Here is a 5,071-nt window from a genome sequence, read left to right as displayed (position 1 = left end):
CTATCCTATAATATCATCTATCCTATCCTATCCACTATCCTATCCGATCCTCAATCCTATCCTATCATGAATCCTCTCCTATCCTCTATCCTATCCTATCCTGTATCCTATCCTATCCTCTATCCTATAATATCCTCTATCCTATCCTATCCTCTATCCTATACTATCCTCTATCGTATCCTATCCTCTATCCTATCCTACCCTCTATTCTATCCAATTCCCTATCCTATCATCTATCCGAACCTATCCTCTATCCTACCCTATCCTCTATCCTATACTATTCCCTATCCTATCCTCTACCCTATCCTATCCTCTATCCTATCCTCTCCTCTATACTACCCAATCCCCTATCCTATCCTCTATCCTATCCTATCCTCTACCCTATATTATCCTCATGTCCTATCGTATCATGTCCTCTATCCTATCCAATCCCCTAGCCTATCCTCTATTCTGTCCTATCCTCTATCCTATACTATTCTCTATCCTATCCTCTACCCTATCCTATCCTCTATCCTATCCTCTCCTCTATACTACCCAATCCCCTATCCTATCCTCTATCCGATCCTATCCTCTATCCTATCCTATCCTCTATCCTATAATATCCTCTATCCTATAATATCATCTATCCTATACTATTCTCTATCCTATCCTATCGTCTATCCTATACTATCCTCTATCGTTTCCTATCCCCTATCCTATCCTACCCTCTATTCTATCCAATCCCCTATCCTATCATCTATCCGAACCTATCCTCTATCCTATCCTATCCTCTATCCTATAATATCAGCTATCCTATACTATTCTCTATCCTATCCTATCCTCTATCCTATACTATCCTCTATCGTATCTTATCCTCTATCCTATCCTATCCTCTATTCTATACAATCCCCTATCCTATCATCTATCCGAAACTATCCTCTATCCTATCCTATCCTCTATCCTATAATATCTTCTATTCTATACTATTCTCTATCCTATCCTATCCTCTATCCTATACTATCCTCTATCGTATCCTATCCTCTATCCTATCCAATCCTCTATCCTATCCTCTATCGTATCCTATCCTCTATCCGATCCTATCCTCTATCCTATCCTATCTTCCATCCTATCCTATTCTCTATCCTATCCTCTACCCTATCCTATCCTCTATCCTATAATATCATTTATCCTATACTATCCTCTATCCTATCCTATCCTCTATCCTATACTATCCTCTATCGTATCCTATCCTCTATCCGATCCTATCATCTATCCTATCCTATCCTCTATCCTATCCTCTACCCTATCCTATCCTCTATCCTATAATATCATTTATCCTATACTATCCTCTATCCTATCCTATCGTCTATCCTATACTATCCTCTATCGTTTCCTATCCTCTATCCTATCCTACCCTCTATTCTATCCAATCCCCTATCCTATCATCTATCCGAACCTATCCTCTATCCTATCCTATCCTCTATCCTATAATATCAGCTATCCTATACTATTCTCTATCCTATCCTATCCTCTATCCTATACTATCCTCTATCGTATCTTATCCTCTATCCTATCCTATCCTCTATTCTATACAATCCCCTATCCTATCATCTATCCGAAACTATCCTCTATCCTATCCTATCCTCTATCCTATAATATCTTCTATTCTATACTATTCTCTATCCTATCCTATCCTCTATCCTATACTATCCTCTATCGTATCCTATCCTCTATCCTATCCAATCCTCTATCCTATCCTCTATCGTATCCTATCCTCTATCCGATCCTATCCTCTATCCTATCCTATCCTCCATCCTATCCTATTCTCTATCCTATCCTCTACCCTATCCTATCCTCTATCCTATAATATCATTTATCCTATACTATCCTATCTTCTATCCTATACTATCCTCTATCGTATCCTATCCTCTATCCGATCCTATCCTCTATCCTATCCTATCCTCTATCCTATCCTCTATCCTATCCTCTCCTCTATACTACCCAATCCCCTATCCTATCCTCTATCCGATCCTATCCTCTATCCTATCCTATCCTCTATCCTATACTATCCTCTATCGTATCCTATCCTCTATCCTATCCTACCCTCTATTCTATCCAATTCCCTATCCTATCATCTATCCGAACCTATCTTCTATCCTATCCTATCCTCTATCCTATACTATTCTCTATCCTATCCTCTACCCTATCCTATCCTCTATCCTATCCTCTCCTCTATACTACCCAATCCCCTATCCTATCCTCTATCCTATCCTATTCTCTACCCTATCCTATCCTCATGTCCTATCGTATCATGTCCTCTATCCTATCCAATCCCCTAGCCTATCCTATATTCTGTCCTATCCTCTATCCTATCCTATCGTCTATCCTATACTATCCTCTATCGTTTCCTATCCTCTATCCTATCCTACCCTCTATTCTATCCAATCCCCTATCCTATCATCTATCCGAACCTATCCTCTATCCTATCCTATCCTCTATCCTATAATATCAGCTATCCTATACTATTCTCTATCCTATCCTATCCTCTATCCTATACTATCCTCTATCGTATCTTATCCTCTATCCTATCCTATCCTCTATTCTATACAATCCCCTATCCTATCATCTATCCGATACTATCCTCTATCCTATCCTATCCTCTATCCTATCCTATTCTGTATCCTATACTCTACACTATCCTATCCTCTATCCGATCCTATCCTCTATCCTATCCTATCCTCCATCCTATCCTATTCTCTATCCTATCCTCTACCCTATCCTATCCTGTATCCTATAATATCATTTATCCTATACTATTCTCTATCCTATCCTATCCTCTATCCTATACTATCCTCTATCGTATCCTAACCTCTATCCGAACCTATCCTCTATCCTATCCTATCCTCTATGCTATCCAATCCTCTATCCTATCCTATCCTATCCTCTACCCTATCCTATCCTCTATCCTATCCTATCCTCTATCCTATCCTATCCTCTATCCTATCCTATCCTCTATCCTATCCAATCCCCTATCCTGTCCACTATCCGATCCTATCCTCTATCCTATTCTATTCTCTATCCTATCCTCTACCCTATCCTATCTACTATCCGATCCTATCCTCTATCCTATCCTATTCTCTATCCTATCCTCTACCCTATCCTATCCTCTATCCTATAATATCATCTATCCTATACTATTCTCCATCCTATCCTATCCTCTATCCTATACTATCCTGTATCGTATCCTGTCCTCTACCCTATCCTATCCTCTATTCTATCCTATCCTCTATCCTATCCAATCCTCTATCCTATCCTCTATCCTATCCTATTCTGTATCCTACACTCTACCCTATCCTACCCTCTATCGTATCCTATCCTCTATCCGAACATATCCTCTATCCTATTCTATCCTCTATCCTATCCTATTCTCTATCCTATCCTATCCTCTATCCTATCCTATTCTCTATCCTATCCGCTACAATATCCTATCCTCTATCCTATCCTATCCTCTATCCTATCCAATCCTCTATCCTATCCTCTATCGTATCCTATCCTCTATCCGATCCTATCCTCTATACTATCCTATCCTCTACCCTATCCTATCCTCTATCCTATCCTATCCTCTACCCTATCCAATCCCCTATCCTATTCTCTATCTGATCCTATCCTCTATCCTATCCTATCCTCTATCCTATAATATCATCTATTCTATACTATTCTCTATCCTATCTTATCCTCTATTATATACTATCCTCTATCGTCTCCTATCTTCTATCCTATCCAATCCCCTATCCAATCCTGTATCCTATCCTATCAACTATAATATCGTATCCTCTTTCCTATCCTCTATCCTATACTATCATCTAACCTATCCTATTCTCTATCCTATCCTCTATCGTCTGTTCTATCCTATCCTATCCACTATCCTATCCTATCCTTAATCCTCTCCTACCCTCTATCCTATCCTATCCTGTATAGTATCCTATACTCTACCCTATCCTATCCTTTATCCTATCCTATCCTCTATACTACCCAATCCCCTATCCTATCCTCTATCCGATCCAATCCTCTATCCTATCCAATCCACTATCCGATCCTATCCTCTATCCTATCCTATCCTCTATAATATCGTATCCTCTATACTATCCTATCCTCTATCCTAAACTATTCTCTATCCTATCCTATCCTCTATCCTATACTATCCTCTATCGTATCCTATCCTCTATCCGATCCTATCCTCTACCCTATCCTATCCTTTATCCTATCCTATCCTCTATACTACCCAATCCCCTATCCTATCCTCTATCCGATCCTATCCTCTATCCTATCCAATCCTCTATCCTATACTATTCTCTATCCTATCCTATCCTCTATCCTATACTATCCTCTATCGTATCCTATCCTCTATCCGATCCTATCCTCTATCCTATCCTATCCTCCATCCTCTCCTATTCTCTATCCTATCCTCTACCCTATCCTATCCTCTATCCTATAATATCATTTATCCTATACTATCCTATCTTCTATCCTATACTATCCTCTATCGTATCCTATCCTCTATCCGATCCTATCCTCTATCCTATCCTATCCTCTATCCTATCCTCTATCCTATCCTCTCCTCTATACTACCCAATCCCCTATCCTATCCTCTATCCGATCCTATCCTCTATCCTATCCTATCCTCTATCCTATACTATCCTCTATCGTATCCTATCCTCTATCCTATCCTACCCTCTATTCTATCCAATTCCCTATCCTATCATCTATCCGAACCTATCTTCTATCCTATCCTATCCTCTATCCTATACTATTCTCTATCCTATCCTCTACCCTATCCTATCCTCTATCCTATCCTCTCCTCTATACTACCCAATCCCCTATCCTATCCTCTATCCTATCCTATTCTCTACCCTATCCTATCCTCATGTCCTATCGTATCATGTCCTCTATCCTATCCAATCCCCTAGCCTATCCTCTATTCTGTCCTATCCTCTATCCTATCCTATCGTCTATCCTATACTATCCTCTATCGTTTCCTATCCTCTATCCTATCCTACCCTCTATTCTATCCAATCCCCTATCCTATCATCTA

Source organism: Halictus rubicundus, unplaced genomic scaffold, assembly GCF_050948215.1.
Source record: "Halictus rubicundus isolate RS-2024b unplaced genomic scaffold, iyHalRubi1_principal scaffold0031, whole genome shotgun sequence".
Taxonomy (NCBI): domain Eukaryota; kingdom Metazoa; phylum Arthropoda; class Insecta; order Hymenoptera; family Halictidae; genus Halictus; species Halictus rubicundus.
This window is presented reverse-complemented; position numbering follows the sequence as displayed.